The sequence below is a fragment of the Megachile rotundata genome, chromosome 9 (genome assembly GCF_050947335.1).
Source record: "Megachile rotundata isolate GNS110a chromosome 9, iyMegRotu1, whole genome shotgun sequence".
NCBI lineage: Eukaryota > Metazoa > Arthropoda > Insecta > Hymenoptera > Megachilidae > Megachile > Megachile rotundata.
Genome location: NC_134991.1, coordinates 2,542,654 through 2,566,979, shown reverse-complemented (window position 1 = coordinate 2,566,979; position 24,326 = coordinate 2,542,654). Strand labels below are relative to the sequence as shown.

General features: G+C 32.9%; 1 long non-coding RNA gene across 1 annotated transcript; it reads right to left on the bottom strand.

The window, feature by feature from the left end:
* Positions 1–8,833: 8,833 nt before the first annotated feature.
* On the bottom strand, positions 8,834–10,519 carry LOC143265203 (uncharacterized). The gene is made up of 3 exons (XR_013039437.1): positions 10,336–10,519; positions 9,598–9,772; positions 8,834–8,924 (listed from the first exon to the last, which is right to left on the bottom strand). It is a non-coding gene; the product is annotated as an uncharacterized LOC143265203 (long non-coding RNA).
* Between the last annotated feature and the right edge of the window lie 13,807 nt (positions 10,520–24,326).

The window sequence follows — 24,326 nt, the reverse complement described above, 5'->3', positions numbered from 1 at the left end:
TAGGGGAGAGGCCAATATTCAGGTATACGTGACCCCCGGGCACATAATGCCGAAGTAGAATTAAGCAAATAAACGTTGAGTTTAAGAATATTCAGCATCAGTTTTTTCATAACTTTTTACGAATATTGATATGGACGCCACAGGATTATTATAGATATTGTTAAAAAAAGTATAATATAAATCTGTCTATAGAATTTAACATTATAAATAAAAGATGTATTGATATGTTTGCGCGTGCGTCTATAATTACATTGTTGCTGGAAAGATTAAACTTGTTTAAAATATAGTTTAGTATAATATTTATATTTATATTTCAGTTTCTGAAGAAATTACTCTATCAAAGAAACAAATATTCATTGCACTGAAAAGTAATTTGAATGGAACACAAAGTAATTTAATAAACGTAATTAATTATTTTGTTCGTAATTTTGCCTTTAATTTGTAACCTCGAAAACCACTTTGTACAAATTTTCAGCTAAATAGAAGAATTCTTTCATATTTTGGTCAGCTTTTTGTTTTTTTTTTAATACTGAACGTTCATATTGAATTCGTCATTTTGTTTGTCGTAATTTTGACTTTTGATTTGTAATTACTGACCTCGAAAACCCCTAGATACGAAGTTTCATTAAAATTGAAATACGCCTTCATATTTTGGCCAGCTTTTTACGATTTGGGACCACGATGCGACGCACGGTCAATCTCGGTTACGACCACGCACGCTCTAGCGGGCACTCTATGTTCATTAGATCCTTATTCATTCTGATAATAGGATAATAGATCCTGATAATAGGAACAATTGAAATTATTTTTGTTAGAGGTTAAAGAAATGGAACGTTTTTCGAAGAACAATTTATTCCAAATAAGAAATTACCTAAATGTGATAATATATAATCTTAGAATGTATGAATTAATGATATAAAAATATGAAGATGAATAAGTAAAGAATAATTTGTATACGAGAATTTCCTATTAAAGGTGATAGTTTGATGTTTCTAACTACTTTAAATATAATATTACTACTTTAAAGATAGCAATTACACAACTTACAAGGGACATCACCAAGGTGTTACACGCGGATATTAATGAAATCTAAATATGTGGTAGCTTTTCGAAAATTATTTGACACGTATATTTTTATATCTGCTGACATGCATGTTAAGGGGGTGAAAATACCCCTCAAATTTCGGGGTGGAAAACACTTTGTCTTTAATATCTCGGAAACTAGATGGTGTAGGAGGGAGAATTTATTTTAAATTACGTATTTTTGAGCAAAGAATTTAATTGATTACGAAAATTTCGGGAGAAATTATTTACTTAAATAATATATTAAAAAATTGGATTTTTTCAATTTTTTATCCTAAATGCAGTTTGATTTCTATGCAGTTTTGTGTACATAAAATATGGATCAAAATGGGGGATACGTGTGTTTGGAAGTTTTGTTTATTCCAATTTAGCAATAATTTATGCATATAGAATTCTTTTCTACTTTTTACGCAGAAAAGTATTAAGATTTGTTTGCGAAGAGGTTGAGCCCTTTTTATACGATCATTTACCACGTTTTTAACAATTGGACAATATTACATGTTTATTGTTCTGTGGATACGTGGAACGTAGGTTTCTATAGCCAATGAAACTTTTAACCAAAGGTATAAGTCTAACTATTTAACTTTTAATAATTTGAACCAAAATATTTCTCGTTTAAATGAATTGATAGCTCTGACAGCTGCTAATTTTTTTTACACTATTAAGGGCAATGCAGAAATCGAAGTATAAAAATATTACAGATTCCTAAACATACAATCGGGTTCATACAACCATTAGATATGTTCGATTTTAGAATATGGAATTAAATTTGATTTAATATTCAAAAAATTTCATAATTAAATTACAGGCTCTGTTACATAACCAACATTCGTCACCAATATAGAAAAATTTATTCCGATATGCCTGGTTCAATTATGACTATGTCAGCGTCATACTTGATGAATTTAATAACCCAGTTGAGTTTGCTTTAATGATTTGGAAACTATGTTTTGTTCTCAATATACTGATGTAGTGTCCGCGGTGAGTTCGGCTTTTGTATTTTACGCATTTCTTCGTGGAATTTCATTATTGTGCACACTAAATTCAATAAGATTAAATTTAATAAGATTAAAAGAACAGAAATTTTTCGGGCAAAATATTTCCAAATTCGAAACCTATAGACATCAAATGGTTGAACAAATTGTGTGGCACTTTTTGGTATTTCTAATATTTCCAATTTCTTACCGTGTTTCAGACATTGGGATTGTATGTCATAACTTCTTCGTGCTATATCTTTTCCATGAGTTGAGGAGTATAACAGTATTTTCTGTTGCACACGAACAAAAATTTTGATAAATTTTTAAGTAGAAGCTTGTTCAATTTTCTATTTATTGACAGAAATAGGTGTATCAGAACAAATTTAATTTTCGACGGCGAAAAACGCGCAAATGTATTTCAGTTGACGTACAACAAATGTATTACAATTAAGTCCCGCAGCGAGTGTTAATCGGAAAGGGAATGTAACAATTTAACGCTATCAATGAATGTATCAAGTAGACGAAAGGTTTTTCAAGCAACAAACACGAAGTGAAGTCCGCAATGACCAAATATGAAGTGAAGCGCACAATGACAAAATACGAAGTGAAGACGAAGGTGCCCTCGCTCATTTTATATGTTTCATTCCCCTACGACGTCTCCTGGCAACCACGCCGATTTCTGCGAAATCTGCCACATGCCCTCCGTCGCTCTTTGTTTCGCGGCTATCCCTCTGCGACCGAACTGCCGAACCTCGCGATGCCGCTCGCCCTTTGCAGCCGAGCCTTCGCGCTGCCACGCCGCGCGCCGGTTTCTGGAAATTACGCGTCAGGAGACGTCGCTGAGGAATGTCTTTCTTTTTTGCCGAAGTGCGCACCAGGATTCGCCGACATTCCGCGGTAGATCAGATACTTATTAATTGGCGTTTTACTTGGCAAGCAAGCTCGCCCCCGCCCGGGTTTTCACCTCTACCGAGCGGAGTGGCCCTCGGTGTTTTGATGGGCACCACCATTCCCGGGCGGATTGGTTATCCCCGGTGCTACGATGGTGTTTTCCATGTCGAAACACTCATGATGCTCGACGAATACGGCTACAGGTTTCCCCGTGCACGTAGGGCTTCGAGGCATGGGACTCGCCATACCTGTTGCTCTTGACCAGTCGTCCCCGAAAACCCCGCTAATTTCGTTAAATCGCCTGTATACTTTTAAATTCTCATTTTATGCTCTGAGACTCCACGTTCGACTAGTTCTATCCGTAACAATAGGCAAGATCAGCTCATACATCAAATCGTCAAATACAAACTCTTGTTGCATTTCTATATCTCTATACATACAGGGTGTCTACGCTTAAGTGTGACAGCACGATATTTCATGAACTAGTGATGTCATGAAAAAGTGTTTATATGAAAATTGCAGGGTGAAAGGGGCTCTATGTTTTGGCGTAAACAAAATTTGTTCAATGTTATTAATGTAAAAGATACGAGGTGTGACACGAAAGTAACGAGACTAGATCTGTAGCTTGAAAAAACAATGGAATTGGCAGCAATTGTTTTTTGTGGCATCATCCTACATACCTCCTCTATCCATGTTGCCAATTTCGATTGAATCGGTCATACCATTTGGACGTACAGTAAATATTCGATATGTGCACAAATGATCTGTACGATATGTGCACCAAAGTTATCCCCACCACTGGGGGGAAGACCCCTTCAGACGCCGAGAAGCTCGATCGCCGAGAAATGTAACATGATCCGGGTTCGGGTATATCCGTGAAGCAATACATATACAAATATAAAACTTTTTTAATTTTGATTTTTTTGAGATCCAACTTTTACCAATAGATTCTTGACATTTTTCTGATTAAAAGAAGACCAAACACGACATAATTTGGACTATATTTACTGGTTTAATTGACGATAAAAATTTCTCACGTCGAAGAGGATAGCGAGTCAAAAAGAAAGAGACGCTACGATCGTGGCAGTCGGCAAAGATCAAAAGTCTGTTCGATTGTTTGCAATACTTGAACATTGCTAATTTTTTTATTTTCCATCCATTTCTTTATATAACTTTCTCCATCATATTCGCGACATTTTTCTGATTAAAATGAGACCAAACACGACGTAATTTGAGTTATATTTACCTACGATATCTTATTAGAGTAAAGTCATCGATGTACGCGTAACATTTGAAATTATAAGTAAATATGGCTCGAAGTACGTCGTGTTTGGTCTCATTTTACTGAGAAAAATGTTACAAATATGATGGAAAAAATTTCACAAAAAAAAAAATAAAAAATAAAAAAGTTTCATTCTTGCATTAGGAGTGCTTGCATTAGCACTGTCACAAACAGTGACCTTCTAGTAGGTCACTGTTTGTTTACGTTCAGTCTCCTTCGCTCGAAATGTAGGAACTGTACGATATCTGCACCAGTTCGACGTTCGGCAAAACATCAATCAACGTAGGAACTGTACGATATCTGCACCAGTTCAGACCCGAGAATGGTGCACATATCGAATATTTACTGTATTGCGTTATTTAGTAAACACGTGCAACTGCATTCTGCCGGAAAAATGTCTAACGTAAAAATGGAACAGCATATAAACATCAAGTTTTTTGTAAAATTTGTTGAAATCTTTTGTAACATGTGATGAGACTTGGATTTTTACCTATGACCCAGAATGTAAGCGCCAGTCAATGGAGTAGAAGTCTCCAGGATCCCCAAAACCCAAAAAAGCACGCATGTCAAAATCAAAATTCCACATTAATGGAATTGTAATGATTGAGTGGTTTCCCAGTGGTCAGACTGTTAACCAACACTAGTACATTAAAGTCCTAAAAAGATTTAGTGAAAAAATTTGGAAAGAAAGGCCACAGTTATGAAGCGATGGATGGTCGTTGCACCAGGACAATGCATCCGCTCACACGGCACTGTCTGCCAAGTAGTTTCTGACCAGTAAAAATATTACTGTGATGGGGCATCCTCCTTATTCACCTGATTTGGCTCCATGAGACTTTTCTTTATTTCCTAAAGTTAAATTTTGCTTAATGGGAACCCATTTCACCTCAGTTAAAGAGGTTCAGGCAGAAACGGAGAATCTTATAAAGGGACTTTCAAAAACCTCGTTCCAGAATTGTTACCAGCAATGGCAACACCAAATGCAAAAGTGTGTGAATGCTGAAGGGAACTACTTTGAAGGTGATAATGTCACGGAGAACTGATTCTGCAGGTGCAATGATTTATTGGACTAGTCTCGTTACTTTTGTGTCACACCTCGTATGATGGTGAAGTTTTTTTAAACGGAACTACATATTTTTTTTTCGATCAGGCGGTAGTGCTTTTCAAGACGAATTCATCAATGTTTTATGTACTTACCCGATTTTTATTAGTGTTCGAGATATAATGCTTAGAAATTTACTGATTTTCAGCAGAAACGTCACGATTTGAGTAGTAGGTCATAAAAACGGTCTTATTATTTCGGTAAGTACCGCATATTTAACACTGCCTGCTGAAATCGATAGTCGAGGGTCTACGGTCCCAACGGTAAGTCCGAAGAGTACGAAACGTGGAAAGAATTGTCCATTACTCTAAATTTTCCGCATCGAGGATGATGGTAGCAGCAATATTAGCAGCCGTAAGAGCTATCAATTCATTTAAACGAGAAATATTTTGGTTCAAATTAGTAAAAGTGAAATATTTAAATTTAAATCTTTGGCTAAAAGTTTCAGTGGCTATAGAAACCTTACGTTCCGTACAGCGACGACTGGTACCGCGGCGGACTGATACCTACCCACTGGATCTTCTGTGGTGACCCATGGAACATTAAACACGTAATGTTGTCCAATTGTTAAAAACGTAGTGAACGATCGTATAAAAAGCGTATAAAAGCTTTTTCGGCGTAAAAAGTAGAAGAAAATTGTACATGTGATAATTATTGCTAAATTGCAATAAACAAAAAATTCCAAACACACGTATCCCTCATTTTGATCCATATTTTACGTACACAAATCTGCATAGAAATAAAAATGTATTTAGGATAAAAAATTGAAAAAAAATCCAATTTTTTAATATATTATTTAAATAAATAATTTCTCCCGAAATTTTCGTAATCAAATTAATTCTTTGCTCAAAAATACATATTTTAAAAAAATGGATCCTCCTACATCATCTAGTTTCCGAGATATTAAAGAAAATGTGTTTTAAACCACGAACTTTGAAGGTGTTACGTTCCGAACAGGAATATTTTTCAAAATTTCCTTTGTAGTTCTCACCGACCGGATGTGTATCGATAATGCGTATTGCATTTTGGGAACACCCTGATCGAACGCAGTAACGGTCTTTTATGATATTAGATAGACTATCTTTTGGCGATTAAACTAAGATTGTTAATATAACACATTCCTTCCTTGAAATCAACGTGGTCCCACGGCCAAAATCTTAAATCATTTCATTTCTCCGAACCGCCGAATATAAACGGAAGTCACACTCGTGTGGTCCGATAACGCCAAGCGTTCTAGAATGTTCCTCAAGGGCCCACGACGCAATATAAAATTGTAATAGAAATTGTCTTTGCAACACTACAAAATTATATAAATTACTCATAGTATTTCTTTATACCGTTATTATGAATACGCACACGTCAATCAGTTCCACAATAGTTACAGTACCGAGCGCGATTTAACTTTAATAATTGTAAAACGAAATAGATAATGTTTCATTCTAAATTTTTATAATGTATACAGATTAACATTTTATATTGTATTGGTTATGCATGTAAAATTATTCAATAGCTAATTAACAATCCATAGCTCAAGAGTAAAGGAAAGAACTATATAGAAAGAGAGAAAGATAAGAGCTGGACAAGGGAGGAACACATGCACCCACCATCACCACCTAATTAACGAATCACGGTCTCTTACGCATTGGCCTCGCAGCCTAATTCGTTAGGCGCATATCAATGCAACATAAACAATTTCGGACTAGGCCCACTCTGGTGTTCTCCGAGAGGTGCAAGTTGCGACACTCTTCGGTGTATAATCGCGAGGTGCGTGTCGAGGGTCCGTGAAGTGGTTTAGAGACGAGTTTGTTCTTAAATTTGTTAAAGTGCAAAATTCAGACAAAGACTCTATCTTCACGTAAAGCTTTCGCGTTAAATAATCACGTTAATAATCACGTTAAATTTTAATTCAATATATTATTTTATTTTTCCATTCAATTATATTCAAGTTTATTCTTTTTAATTTTTAAAGTATAATTTTATTTTATAGTTTAATTGAATTTCACAATTGGCCCGTTCAAAATTCTCATTGGTGGAGCGTTTTCATGTGTGTGTGTTCTTCCCAGTAACCAGGCACAGCCGTTATTTCACATTTTACAAGAGATTGATTAATTCTAAATTCATACAAATACAGACATTTTGGTGAGTTGTTTCCTTTATTCTTCCAGCTATTTTATGAATTTTTCGGCAAGTAAATCAGTAGTTAATTATTTAACTTTGGGATTTCCCTCACTGGATTATAATTTTATTTTGTATTTGAATAATTGTTTCTCCTTCAAATCTACGGATTGCGCGTCTCGGATATTTACAATATTTTTGTTCAATTCATTGTAATTCACATTATATCATATACGCTACCATTCTAACCATTTCATATTTTATTATACAAAATATAATCTTTTGTATTTTCTAATTATTTTGAATTACATTTCTTTAATTGCCTCCGTCATATCCTCTAAACATTGCGATCTTGTGAAAGGGCCCGTATGGGACTAGCGTATCTCCGGATCCACAAAAACATTAAGTCCCGTTAACAATTAATTTTGTTAGGGCAAACAAATCTTCGAGGCTTTATACGCGCGCTTCCCGCACGTAACAAAGGCTATTTTCACCCCCTCAACATGCATGTCAACGGATATAAAAAAATACGTGTCAAATAATTTTCAAAAAGCTACCACATATGTAAATTTCATTAAAATCCGCATGTAACACCTTGGTGATGTCCCTTGTTAGAGCTTTTTATATAAAGTAAACAGATAATTTTTTTTTCATCATTTATCAACGCGTTGAATACTGCACGAATGTGCAGAGACAAGATATCACAAACACAGATATTTAATTCTTCGGTTTCATTTCGCGATTACTATGTATCAAAAAAGCTTTTAAAATTTATTCCCACTGCTGTTATTCGAATTTTTTACGCTATAACAGTAATCCATAAAAATGACAATTTTCAGTTTTCTTACTTTAGATTACTAATTGTAAAATAGTTATGACATTATCATTATAATAAAGAATAATATGACATGGAAATTTAATTGTGAACGCATTGTTAACGTATTGAAAAATTAAACTTTCTTCCGAGCTAGGAACCCTGCTTCTATTACAATCGCAGCTGTCAAAAATCAAACATTGTAACTCTACATTATCTGATTTTTAGCCTTAAAAACATAAAATTTTTTATTACAGAAATTATGACATCTAGTTACTTGTTCAATTCGTCATTAATAATAATAGTGTATAATGAAATTGCATTATCGTAAATCCACCATTTTGTTCACCATGATTACTTTGCTGTATTTATGCAAATAAGTGAAGTAAAATAATTTTATGTGAAATCACAAATCATTGATGTTAACCGATATTTAAAAATATTATTAGAATGCTGATGTGGATTAACTTTTTATTGACTTTTTCTTACATATCTTTATACATACATGTATACTTTTATACATAGATACATACTTTAAACAATTTTTTTTAATATGCTACGTTGTTGTCTACGAATTTATTAATTTACAGTAAAAATTTATATCCAATAGTGCTACTTAACTATACGAAATTGTTGTAGACCTCTCGAAAATTCTGACACCTGAAACAAAAAACAAAGTGATGATTATAGTGTTGGGTGCAATTTTGAGTATTTATTGTTAGTTGAATAGATAGTTCATTGAAATTAACAATTCATACAGTATTACTAACTACTATTACTTACAAGATTATTCGTATATGATTTAAACATTTTAGCACTCGTAGTATAATTTTTAAATTTGATTGTAATTTAAATACAAACTAGCTTTTGACTGTTTTATAAACAGCAGACTATTTCCATTTGATAGTGTACAAGGTAATAAAAAAATTTTGTTACACTAATAGACACAAACAACAGATTTAAAAAACTGAAGCAAAATACACTAAAGACTGGATAACTGCAACAAAATCGGGACCCAAGCGTTGCAGTTATCCAGTTGAGGTGTCGATTCTTTGTTTACATTTGGCCCGCGCCGACCACTAAACGTAGGGAAGGACAGAGTGCGAACGAGAGAGACTATTTAAAATTAAATTTTTAGAAAAATCCAACGAATAATGGTCTTTTGGTTCCATATAAAATCGCACCTCAATACACTCGAAAAATAAACAATATTACTACATAAACAAATATTGTTCAAATTATGCCGTGTTTGGTCTTATTTTGATCAGGAGAATTTCACAATTACATTGGTAAAAGTAATATTTAGCAAATCCAAAAACTAAAAAAGTTTTACTGTTGCATTAGTGTTGTCACATCGATACGCCGGTTCGGATTACATTACGTACGCTGCTTGCTCGTCAAGTGTCAAGATTCAAGGGGGAACCCCCTATTTGGTGGGGATAGTAACGTTGCAGTTATCCAGTCCATCGTTTGTCGCAGTTATCCAGTCTTTACTGCACATTCAATCCCTATCTTTCAAACATAGCATGGAATAGTCATAATGTTCTTCATATCACATGTTGATATTTGGGCTTGTGCCCAATGAAAATTGTTGTAATGTTAATTCAAGTAAATTTTCAAAAAATAAGAATCAGTAGAGTCAGTATTTTGATAGCAAAAAACAAATCTATTTAATTGCCAGGCTAAATTGTTAGTCGATGCAATGTCTAATTTTTGGTTTTGTAGGATATTTTCAATTCAAAATAAAGTCGATCATTTTTTCCATCTTTAATTTGGCAGCTCAAAATATAACCAAGAATAAAGAATGCAAATAAAACTATTGCAGAAATACGCTTAAAAAATAATGATAACAAAAATTGCCATTACTTTTCCATCAATTTACCAATTTTCTGTAATTTTTTAGACAATTATAAACAATTTCCAATATGTGCGTAGGAATAATATTCATCAATAGTTTTTTTCGATAAATCGGTTTCTAGATCGACCATTTTAATTGGTCGATTTAATGCAAATCACCAACGGTAGCTGAGTCAACGACATTTTCCATTAGATAGGTATAAAAATAACCCACCTGACAAGCGTGCGAGCCCCGTTGAATGAAAGTTACGATCCATCGAGGCAGGCAATGCTAATTTAATTGCCCCGCGGTCAGCCAATGACTTCTGAATTGAGACACAGTAATAACTACTTAAGTGAGAGCTAATTTACCGATATATAGTTCGAGGTGTCAGCCAGTTAACGAGTTGACGGTTCAGAATGAGCTCCGCACACTACACGTTCTCGTGTCCCGAAGCTAAAAGTGATAACTCGTAAAATTAGAACTGATCTAACCGAGAGAATCCCCAGAGGCTTTGATACCTACACGCCTGATCGTAACATGATTAATCGGGTATATTGAATGTCAGTGATTCACCTGGAATCCTCGATTCGGTGGTCTCAACCCGTCAGAAGATCTGCAGGAAGAATCAGCTGACGTGCAGACCCGAATAAAATTGACGTGTTCCCGAAACTCCAATCGATAAACCAATATTAGATGTTAATATTCTGCAGCCAACATTCCTATGATGTTATTAAGAGTGACTTTTGGTTGTTTTTCGGATCGCTTCGGTTACAACTAGTTTAATGAATATTAATACGACAGGTCCTTTTAACAAGTTTTGTTTGAAAGAACAGATCAATCAGTTTCATTAGCTGAAGGAATTCTCCTAATTGAGCAGTTGATACGAAATTTAAGAGAAAAACCACCGGGACTAATACAGATAGGAATATATTAATTGAAAATAAAATTCTATGACCAATTATAGAATTTCATGAAATTTCAATTGTATTTTACATTTAATTCAAAAAACAAATTAAATTTTATTAATTTCAATTTATATTAAATTAATTCAATTAGACCCTTTTCGTCCAATATCAGTTAATATAATAGTATCATATTTATAAGAAATGACTGTGTCAAATTCACTGACTGTAAGTATGAAGAAGAAGTAGTCCTAGGGACAGAAACATAAATCATAATTCAAACTGTATTTCCACTATATTTTTGTTTAATTCCTTTGAGCAAAAACAAAGGTCATTCGTAATAGCCCCTGTATATCTCAAAAGCAAAGAATAGTAAAGAACTATAAATTACGATTAAGAAGATTTAAAAAATTGTACATTATGAATTAGGACATCTGGAAATTTGTATAGTAGGAATCTGGAAATTCGAAATATTTTACTTAAACATTTGAAAGGAAAGGACCCCGCACAGATCTTATGGAAAATGGCCCCTGGTTAAATTAGCTGAATTTTTGATATGATGTAGTTCATGATGTCCTGATCAAAAGTTCCAATGGGCTCAAGGTCGTAAGTTGAATAGTTTCCGAGATATGGAGGGTCAAAAGTCAATAATAATTTCTTATTCGAAACTACCACGTTTGAGCATATCTGAGTGTAAGAAGCACTGTTGCGCACTGTCCATTTACTTGATCCCTTAAAACCCAATGGTAGTACTGTGGGCCCTTAAAAAATATGACCCCTTGACCCCCCGACCCTTTAATTCCCCTTCAGGAGTCAAAATAAAAAATCGCGCAAAAGGTAAAAAATGATTCTCTTCTTCTTTCATCGTATAAACATGAAGCACCGTCGGCATTAGCATTACTCAGTGTGCACCACGAGGAGGTTGCTCGATCGGATTTTACACACTATGTGGCCCTAAAAAGGGCCGTTTTTGTAGTTTTTTCTATTCTTCCGTTAGAATTTCAACGTTTATACTCTCTTGATACTCTCTATTAGCGGCATCTCTGGTTGTATTTAGAAGACTGCCATCCGGATATTTAATATGCTTTTGGTGACAAGCTACTTAGCAATTATCCAAGCAGACAAGCTACTAGTATGGCGATAAGTAATGTCAGAAAATCATTAGAAGGAAGATTTGTTCTTGGAAACATTGGCGTTAAGGCTATTAGTAGAGAGGAGTTTATAAATCGCCATATAACACCCTTTGCAAATGAACTATTTAATAACGAACCTAACATTCCGAAAGGCATTGTTATATGTGATGCGACCTATGCTTACATTCACAAGAGTAGCAACTTTCGCGTCTTGAGACAATCTTACTCCCTTCACAAAGGAAGACATTTATTAAAGCCGACCATCATTTTGGCACCAGATGGATATATTTTATCCATTTTGGGTCCGTATTTCTCAGATTCATATAACAATGATGCCTCAGTACTCGTTAATGAATTCGAAAGAGATGCTCAAGATCTAGGTAACTGGTTCCAGACTGGCGATATTTTTCTCGTCGATAGAGGATATAGAGATTGTACACCTTTTTTAACGCGCTTAGGAATTGCTTATAAAATGCCTGCTCTTCTAGAAAGAGGTCAACGACAGTTACCTACTCTAAAAGCAGATGATACTCGGATTGTTACAAAAGTGAGGTGGATTGTTGAATCCAGAAACGGACATTTTAAAACAATCTTTAAAATGTTGGCTCAAACGTTTAACGTGCAGAATGCTAAACATATTGGAGATTATTATAGAATATGTGGTGCTATTATTAATAGGTATCATCCTCCTATCAATATGCAAAGTGCAACGATTGAATTAGCCAGAAATATCAAGTGCGCAGATTTCCTCGACTATTGGTGTATATCAGGTCAATCTCACACCTTCTTATATTCAAGATAACCTGCAAAGGGACGATGACGAATTACAGATTGACACTGCGTCGGTAGATAACAACCTTATAAGACTCAGAATTTATTCACGATTTCGAAATCGTACGAAACATCAAGTCTTTATTTCTTACATTCCGGAAAATGAACTGGAGCTAGAAGACGACATAATAAATGGTTACTACTGCACCTGTCAATCCGGTGCCAGAACATTAGGTACATGCGCACATGTTGCAAGTGTTTTATGGTATTTAGGATTTGCTCGTCACCAAAGGCATATTAAATATCCGGATGGCAGTCTTCTAAATACGACCAGAGATGCCGCTAATAGAGAGTATCAAGAGAGTATAAACGTTGAAATTCTAACGGAGGAATAGAAAAAACTACAAAAACGGCCCTTTTTAGGGCCACATAGTGTGCAAAATCCGATCGAGCAACCTCCTCGTGGTGCACACTGAGTAATGCTAATGCCGACGGTGCTTCATGTTTATACGATGAAAGAAGAAGAGAATCATTTTTTACCTTTTGCGCGATTTTTTATTTTGACTCCTGAAGGGGAATTAAAGGGTCGGGGGGTCAAGGGGTCATATTTTTTAAGGGCCCATAGTACTACCATTGGGTTTTAAGGGATCAAGGAAATGGACAGTGCGCAACAGTGCTTCTTACACTCAGATATGCTCAAACGTGGTAGTTTCGAATAAGAAATTATTATTGACTTTTGACCCTCCATATCTCGGAAACTATTCAACTTACGACCTTGAGCCTATTGGAACTTTTGATCAGGACATCATGAACTACATCATATCAAAAATTCAGCTAATTTAACCGGGAGCCATTTTCCATAAGATCTGTGCGGGGTCCTTTGTATATTATGAATTATTAAATTATGAAATTTGATAATTCAAGTGTTTGGGATTTGGAAGTTATGCAATGTTAGAATTGGAAGTTTGAATACTTACAAAATTTAGAAATTCAGAAATTTGAAAATGTTAAAAATTGCAAGTTCGAAAATTTTTAAGTAAAAGTAGTACACAAAAATTTTGAGGTATAGATCTCCACATTAGGGTGGTCCTTATTTTTCAACTTCCGATTTTTTTTGGTCTCACCCCCTAAAATTTTGACACTTGATGAAAAAATGATAATGTCAAAGTTTCAGCATGACTGGATAACAGGAACCCGTACCGCAATCGAGTTGAAGTTTTGAAATTTGCACGATTTCAGGTTATCGTCGAATATGTTAGTGGCCTTTTATTTTACAAGTATCAGCGAATATTTTATAATGAAAATATCATTTTTTATATATATAATTTTAGTGTTGGTGTATGATTTTCAAAAATATATTAAAAATTACTGAATGTTACCGCTAATGTTAGTATGAATCTCATTCTGTAGTTGCTGAAGCGGTCATCTCGAATACGAAAACTAATCTCCTATTCAGTTAGCCGTTAAAGATCTTATGCAAAATGAAACAAATATTTCGGTATTAAAAGAATGTATAGTAGGTGCTCTGCATGGTAGGTATACAAAAAGATTCCCGGCAGTGGTGAATATTACCGAGTTTTACCTGATCAAGGGATCAGGTAAGAAGTACCGCTTTTTCAAAAATTTCAAAAAGCTTGGCCTAAGATTAATTTATCAAATTTTAAAACAGGTATACAAGATTCTTATATTTATGGAAAGCTCCAGGAAGTAGAAGAAACAATATATTTTTGCTTGTACCATTTACGACAAACGTAGCCGAGAGATAATTACAAAGAACTTTTGGAGTTGATGATAATTTTTCTTGGTGGATCTCTTCCACGATGGAAATACTTTTCATGTTCCTGGAACGTTTCATAATGCTAGGTGGATGGCTAAAGTAATTTACGTGCTAAAAATTTATTTATTCCGAAAAGAATTGTTATTGGATAGTAACGAAATCATAGGGATAAGTGATATATGTATTCTTTTAGCTAATTTATACATTCAAGCCTGGATTAATGCACCAATTCCCGTAAGAGCGTCAGTACAAGATCTAAAATTCCTACAAAATCTATACTTGTATTTTACAATTGATAATAATATTGCTAGAATAGGAATACGCAAATTTTCTAACCATTTATGGTACCTTGTATCTGAGAACGTGGCATTATCCTTTTTCAATGAAATAATACCATTGAACACAAAAAGGAAAATGATTAAGGCTCTAAAAAATGATAATAAGGAACATTCAGCAAAGAAACTTGTAATACTTCCGGAAAACGTACAAAATTATGTAAATATGAATATTGATAGCTTCATTTCTACTGAATCCAAAAAATGACTTAACAGGTACAATATGCCTACAGATTTCTTAGAAAAAGACCCTTCCTTATGGAAAAATGATATTTCATATCAAAAAGGTTTGGAAATTGCAAGAAATTTGAAAGTGGTAAACGATACCGCTGAACGTGGTGTTAAACTTATATCTGAATATAATAATCTGCTGACCAAAAATGAAGAACAAAAACAACAACATTTTACAAGTAATTGAGAATTAGAAAAGCTTTTATCCTAATGTAAGCAAATCTACATTAACACAGAATATATATTAAATGCTACGTACAATTTAATAATAGGCTAATTTATAAGACATAACTGAAATTCCTTTAAAGAATATTTTGCTTATAAGTATTTAAAAAAAATTCGTTTATAAGTGCGAATACAATCGAAATTATTGAAAAATTTATCAACTTTGGTACAAATTATATACTGCTCCCAGTTGCTCAACCGCCACATTCTCCGGTAACTTAAAAGCTACGTTACATTTGTGTGTAAATGTATTGTATGTAAATATGTAAATAAGTATGTGTTGTAATTGTATGTAAACGCTAGTATTACACGTGTAAAAAATTATATTTTCGTTATAAAATATTTGCTGATACTTGTAAAATAAAAGGCCACTAACATATTCGATGATAACCTGAAATCGTGCAAATTTCAAAACTTCAACTCGATTGCGGCACGGGTTCCTGTTATCCAGTCATGCTGAAACTTTGACATTATCATTTTTTCATCAAGTGTCAAAATTTTAGGGGGTGAGATGATGAAAAAATCGAAAAAAAGAATCGACCTCTATAGCTAAGGGCCACCCTACTCCACATTCAGTAAAGCTCAGATCTGAAATACTTCATATAATTTATTATAATTTGTGCGAGATGTTGTGATCCCAATTTTTCTGTCTATTTACTGTATGGTGCGCATATAAATACATGTTGTATGAGAATTATATTGCAAAATGTACACCGACAGAATTAAATTGCTCCTCGTGGCATTTGAAGCAATACCAAATAACAAGGAATAAAGCATGTAATAAGATATGCTTCTTTATTTCAATTTTGCCTGTATGTAAATTGCAAGCAACGTACCCTTGCTATAAATTGCACACAATAAAGGACTTGAAATAATGTTCAAAATTTACATTTTAAAAGAAAACAAGTTAACATACATTTTGTCTGCTTTTTGAATTTATTATCACATTTAAATAATTATTGAACGTACAAACTCCAGTTCCACAAGTTTATCAGATTAAATAAAGCTATCGCTTTTTTATTTAAGTATATCTTCAATATAACTTTATCAGCAAATTTTGTTACACTTTTGTTTGAAAAATGTTGCGCTTTTTTTTGTAAATATTACATGCTATTATTACAAACTCTATCGTTTAATAATTCATGTCATAAGTGCTATTCTACCATAATTTTATATCAAACTGTAATAAGTTATGTATGCATCATAATATGCATAATAATAGCAACATTCGCATATTTCCGATATTCGTTATTTGCTATAATTAACAACCAACTGTTTTATATTAAGAACATTGATGAAAAGTACATATGTTATTGCTTTTGTTGCACCATAATCTCTAAACTAATAATATCGTAAATGCTATTTTATCTATACTTTTCAAACCTTTGTTATATGTACTTTTATAACACATAATGTATTGGATACGGTACAATAGCAAATTGTTATTATTATATTTAAATTCAAATCTATTCTCCAGAAATTGTGTTCGAATTTCATTGAACAATATTGCAACATTTTTGCATCAATCTTACAAGTTACATCAAACACAGATATTCTAATGAAATGCTATTCGATGTCGGGCCGCAATGTCATCAATCTGAATTTGACGCCAAAATTCAAGGAGATTCAGGTCTCATAATCAGTAAAAAGGCTGATTTTGATGATGTGTTTTGATGAAACAAAAGAAAAGACAAAACAAAATGTGAATTCCTCAAATAATTGATGCTGGCCGGAAATTGATGGAGTCGTCAAAAGTTCATGAAGAACCGCATGTTATGAATCATTCAGGTGGTAATTGCGCCAAGGTCAGATATAACGCTTTTTTACTCCGTTATTTATCTAAAAAAACGAAGATGTGGTTGCGAAGCATGTTTACAAAACGATTAGCATTGAGTCGTAAATAAACCGTATTAATTATAAAAGTTAATTGCAGTCAACAAAGTTGGTTGTTTGGCAATCAAGTGTGAGTTGAATTCTTATAACCTTTTTTAATCTTCTCAGCACGTAATATAGTCATATTTGTTTAAAACCAAACGAGCTGATATTGCCTGATAAGAGAAAAATGAAAAGTTAATTGCTTTTTCCGGTGTGTGATCAATATGTTGCAATATGTTTTGCACAATCCGTATTACATTCTTGTGTTATGATACTCGCTGAGTAATTTAGAAATTCATACATAATAAATTTTCCGAATATTTCAACATAATAGAAATAAAAGTAGCATTTCATTATTGTTTACTTCTTAATTGATATTCTACAATATTGTTCTATATTAGCGGATTATACAAGTACTTTCTCATTCTGCATCAGTAAAAGTCACAGTGGACCAAGAGATTAGATTTAACAGCCAAAACTAATTAAAATCAATTTTTGTAGTAGCAAGAAACAAATATCTCAATTTATTGAGAATTAATTGAAGCAAACATTTACATATTTATTTAATAAACAAACAATTTCTCTCAGTTTGGTAGCGTCTTAAAGTTAAGTTCTGTTATGAAATGTTTCGAACACAATCTTTAATATTATATGGGATATTAATTAATTTATTATTAATTAAGGAATATTATTAAGGAAATAGTATAATGTAATATTTTTCAAATAATATATTTAAAATGTTAATTTTACTATTAAAATTGTTCTTAATAAATTTAATAGAATATTTTAATTTTTAATTCAATATGAAATAATATGTATATGTATATTATAGACTTTCGTTTCAATAACCTACTTTCATTAAACGTTTTTTAACTATGTTCTACAATATTACGATTATAATTTCTTTCAATCATTGCAAAACCAATTGTTAAATAAATATGTGGCAATATCTGATTAGAAGAAACTTTTGAAATTTTTTAGAACATTCGATTATTTGAATGTAAAAAATATAAACAATTGTAGTGTTAAATATAAATAATTTTGTTTTAATTTCATTATGAATGGATCCAAACATTCCAGAGTCACGTTCATTTTCATTGTCTGCCATGTATAATAAAAGTTTTAATTTTAAATCTGCCGAACTACCTAACTGACCGGGTCACAAGTTTTCTATTTTAAGAATAAAAATGTAGATAAGGAATGAATATGTATATTGATTTATATTTTAACGTTTCTTTATTTTTGTTCTATTTAATTTTTAATTTCAAATTAAGTGTATCTTATATGTCAGTAAGTTTATTGCCAATAATGTATGAATAACTGTTTTTTGTAAAGTAATACTAATTTAAATATAAAAATAAGAAAATTTTAATGTTTGTATAATATCTGCCATTTTGAGTCTCAGATATAAAATTAGCTCATAATAACCCGAGATAATATTAACTATAAATGATATAACTATATTAATAATTTTAAAAACATGACGCGATTTTTAAGTCGTTATTAATTTATGAATATTCGAGGTTAGAATTTGATTTCTTGAACCTAAATAATTGAAATCAAACTTATAATCAAAACTCGAATTATAACCATAATCAGGTCTCTCTCAACGATTATGTATTGCCAAACGGTGAATACTGATTCATTAAATCGGAGAAGTAAAATGGTGTTTGATCTGTAAAAGTTATACATACATGTATTTAAATAGTAGATCCGATAAAATTTAATAATTATGAAGCATATTGTCCTGTTACATATTTTATTATTTACTTATGATGACCGTATTATCAGCGAGGTTGTCAGTGACCACTATGTAATACATACAATAATACGTATAACAGTACGTGCCGTCATACGATAACTTTTACATTTTACAATTTTATACTATTGTACACTATTATACACATATTAATTAAATATTGCACTAGTAGTATAATAATTCCCTTAATCTATGCAGCATTAAACACCAACCTCGATACTTAACCTTTTACTACCGTTTGAGAAAGTGTTATTCATAAAAAAATGTAATTTTGGCTTCTCACTTCAATAGCTTCTCTTCGAAAATTCTAAACAAGTAATTTTTGTTATTAGTTCTTTAATACTTCTATGGCAACTTTAAATTAATACAGTTACTCGATTTAATATTCGGACACTATGTTATTTGCGAAATTAAAGGTTTATGTACTTACTTGCAATGTGCTTATCGAATTTTCTGATCCGTAATAATATCGGGTCTAATTTCGTTTATCATTTATTATGTAGAAAACAATAAAAAATAAAGTATTTAATTTTACATATTTGTAAACTAAAATATGTGCTTTAACTCATTACGGATCAGAAAATTCGATAAGCACATTGTAAGTAAGTACATAAACCTTTAATTTCGCAAATACCATAGTGTCCGAATATTAACCAATTAACTATGGCGATCTTTTTGCAAAGCGCGCACCAGTGTGTGTCGCGAGAATCAAGCGATGACGAATTAGCTCTCAAGAATTCATGAATCCATCTCAAATCATTTACACTTTTTATTTATTTATTTCATTTCGTGTTGACCTCTAAACATTTTAAACATATTACAATTTACGAATATAATTTAGTTTTCGCCAAAATTACAATTTAAATAACAAATTTTAGCAAAATTTTACGCATGACGGATATAGTCGTCATGACACAAAATTTTGCCACATTTCCATGACGGATATAGTCGTCAAACACACTTAACTGGTTAAATCGAGTAACTGTAGTTACTAGTCCTGCGTCGCAATATCCGCATGTCTTTGGTGGCAGGTTCGCGCCCGCTGGTCTTGGTTTTTCGCCGTTTTATGTTTTTCACTTCTTTTTTTTTTGTAATAAAATTAGAATAAATTCAAAGAGTTTTTGATTAATTGTTATACATTTCTATATCCACAGGGCGTAGAACATGTGCATTTAATAGTACACATGTACAATAGTATTTAATACATTATATGTATGTATATATAATTTATTTGACTCAAAGGCACATTTGAGTGCCTTATCCGGCTAGACCCTTTCAAATCTTTATTCCAAATCCTTTATCGTGCATTCCTTATTTTATTTCTATCTTTATTTCATTTTTTTTTAGTGGTGCAGTTTTTAGAATCTATGTTAATAATATTTTTATAATCTCTGTTACCATTATTGTAAAACACCGGTTAATTTACGATATATTTTTATTGCTCCTTTTTTCCATACAGTTTTCTCATTTTTTGTGCGTTACCGAAATCGGAGTACCTTAAATTATTATTTTCAAAGCACTTTTACAAACCATTAAACAGAATTGTTGTTATTACGTAAGAGCAAAAAAATTCTGAAAATTATGCTTATATTGTATACTTTGTACGTAATTAACATATTCAATAACATTTTCAATTTTTCATAACATTTAACCAGTCATGATCGACGGATGGTTTTGTTTTACTCTTACAAATCTCGGACCAACTGATACGAAATGTCTTGATTGTAATCGCAATACGGAATTTGTACATGACCTTTGCAATGCACGTTTCCTCTATAGCATGTACTTGTCTATTATTTGTACGATGATATGCAAATCCGAATGCTGCTTACACCAGATTTCGCTTAAGGTAATTGAAATAATTGAATAAGCAATTTCTATCAAAGATAAGAGTTTACTTTGTAACTTAACACATATTTAAAATTTATTCTCACTTTCACTAAAACAGACAAGTGAATAATATTATACAGAACAATTTACATAAGCGTGGCATTCAAATAACTGGTAAATTATTACATGAAAAAGTTGTTGAAATATATTTAATAATGGTTTTATTGTTATTTTGTTTTTTATTAATGTACGAAATTCATTTTTAGCTGTTCAATTATAATGGGTGAACTTCGATCTTATTATTGACAACAATATTAAATACGCGTGGAAAACTATTAGGACGTACACATTTAAAGATCAATAATTACCAAATAAAATAATAATCATATGAGTGGCAAATATTGTATAGATTTAACATTTACAAATATTTCTTATCATTTTTTAAAAATTGTCACAGTATTAGTTTTTGGATGCACATACCTAAGTATTTTTCTTTTTAATTATAAGATAAAGTTTTATTAATTACAACTATAAATTACAACTATAATTTTATTAATTACAGTTAAAATGGCATTCGTTTATTGATGATACTTAAAAATTGTAATAAACAAATTATTACATGATGCTGCGACCTTGACATACATAACTTTTCTTTCGATATTTCCGATTCTTTATATTTATGTTAAACAGTTTACAAATAATTCATGCTTAAATAAATCTCACCAGAATATTTGTTTTCTTCTCCTTTTTGTTGTTATATTTCTACTTATATTTATTACAGTAAAGTATAAATCTTAATAAATGAGACTGCTTCTTTTTTTGCAAAAAATTATTATTTATTTATGTAGGGTGAGTAAGATAAAACAGAGCACTTAAATATCTTTATTATTTGTAAAAATAGGAAACAGTTTATTAATAAAAATTGTGTGATTTTAAAGAAGCGACAGTAGTGGTTTTTAACCGACTTCGAAAAAGGAGGAGATTACTAAATTCGATCAGTATATTTTTTTTTTTTTTCCATGTATGTTCGCTGATTACGCCTAGCTGGGTGGACCGATCGGAATGAAACCTTTTGCATCTGGTAGGTTCTGACGCCCCATTGGTACCATTACCAAAAATTTTTTCATTTTTTAGTTGCAAAGGATTATTGTTGCAAAAAAAAATTGAAAAACGAATATCCATGTTGTCTTTTACTTAATTATGCTCATGGCATTTACGCAGACAAAGAAATGCCCGGAAGAACTGTCTCACAGTATCCTATACAATTCTCCCCATTTTACTAAAAAGCGTGATATAAAATAATTTTCAGCAAAAAAATACACCGACTTCGAAATGCACTAAAAAGTATAAAATAATTTCCATTTCCTAATGAAGTAATTTCTATTTCATTCAATCATACAATTACGTCACAGATATGAATGAAACCTATTTACTTGTTAGGTAGTATATTAAATACATTTCAACTTTTTCGGAGGCGGCACAAAATTAAAAATACCTCAGTAAACGTTCCTGCCAATAACCAGTTGATTGTGCTATGGCGTACTGGAAATTAATAAATCCTGAGAAAGAATACGTACCATTATAGATATATCTGGTAATATACGTAAATGTAACGACTGCATCTTCATTTCGCAACATTTCTGATATAAATGAAATTGAATCGACTTCGTTCGCATGTGGAAGCCATGGAAATAAGAACCTATAAACGGAGCCCACGACGCGGGAATTACCAAATTTGCGGCAAATGGGCTCTATCTTTATAGTATATGCGACGATCGAGTCTTTCCGTCGCATACTCTATGAATCTAGCCCTTCGCGGACTACCGCCGCATATATGCGTTCTGCGTAAATCATCAAATTGGTGAAAGAATATATGCGTTACGATATATATGCGTTTGGCGAAAACAGTTGATTGTGCCGAGAAACGCACATATGTGTCCCACGTAAATGCGTGGGTATGGCCGAGAAACTTAACTATGCGTTCCGCGAAAACAACTGATAGAGCCGAGAAACGCGTACATGTGTGCATGCACGTAAATCTGTGCATGTACATATAATATGTCCAGAATTTGACTTGGAATGCTATGAACGAAAACCGCGTTTAAGCAGAAATATGCACTGGCAATTTTTAATGACTATCGCGGCAGGAGCTCGGCCCCACGGTACGGTTCACTTCGAACCGTCCCCTCCGCAAAGGGCTAGATAGACCATAGTTACATTCTATACGCACTAACACCTACTTCGCGGCCTGCTGCCGAGTTATATGTATAGAAAAAAAATAGCTCTACAAGCTTTGCCTATGTTTGGCTGTCCAAAGGTTGGCATGTTCAAGAAAATCTTTTAATTTTGCGCCGCCTCCGAAAAGGTTGAAATGTATTTAATATACTCCCTAACGAGTAAATAGGTAAATTGTATGATTGAATGAAATAGAAATTATTTTATACTTTTTAGTGCATTTCGAAGTCGGTGTATTTTTTTTCTGAAAATTATTTTATTTTTATGAATGGAGGACTTTTGAAAATTTTAAAGTTAAACTCACTCTTTTTAATGGACTAACGCTGTAGCGGCACATGGTTCGCAGCGTTGGTAGAAATTAGCATTGGCCGTTTACAGATGTTTAGGTGTAGGCAGTTAAACCCACCCTGGAGGGACGGCTGGCTGTTGTGGCAAGCGCACGTGTTCGGGGGTCGCTCCGCGATAAAGTTCAATTTTGGTGGGAAAAAGTGGTTAAAGTGTGATAAATAGTGTTGTGAAGTGAGGGGAGACCGTGGGGGAAGTGAGCGGTAAAGTTTTGTAAAAATCGCAGGTGAAATAATGAATTTATAAATAAAAATCGAAATTTCGGTAATGGCGACCTCGCGAGAGAAAGCATGGGGTGCAAACCCATGAGTAATCGAAAGTGAGGAAACGAGTGTTCGGGCCGACCGCGGAATAAAATAAATATGTGCGCGACTTAAACACGATTATTTTTATATATTGCGAGTGAAAATAGTGCAATTTAAGGGTGAAAGTTGCCCTCGAAGAAGGACTTGCGCGAACACGTGGTCGTGCGACATGTCGAAGTTGTGAGAGGAAGTCGCAGAAATTAAATTAATTAATAAATAATGTAAATGTCATTAGGGATTTAGAGTGCGGGAAAGGGCGAATGAGGCATATTGAATGCACGCGGTGATTAGTTTTGGCTATTTTCGTATTTTCGTGATTTGATAGTAAATAAATAATGGCGTCAGTCGAGCAAGTTTCGATATATCGTACGAACACGTGGGCATGTCCGCGCGAGGGAAAGCGTAGAGTGTAAAGGCCGGTTCGCAAACATCCAACATGGCCGGAGAAGGGTCGCTGCAGGCGCATGGAGAGCGGCCCTTAAGGATGAAGCCTAAGGGC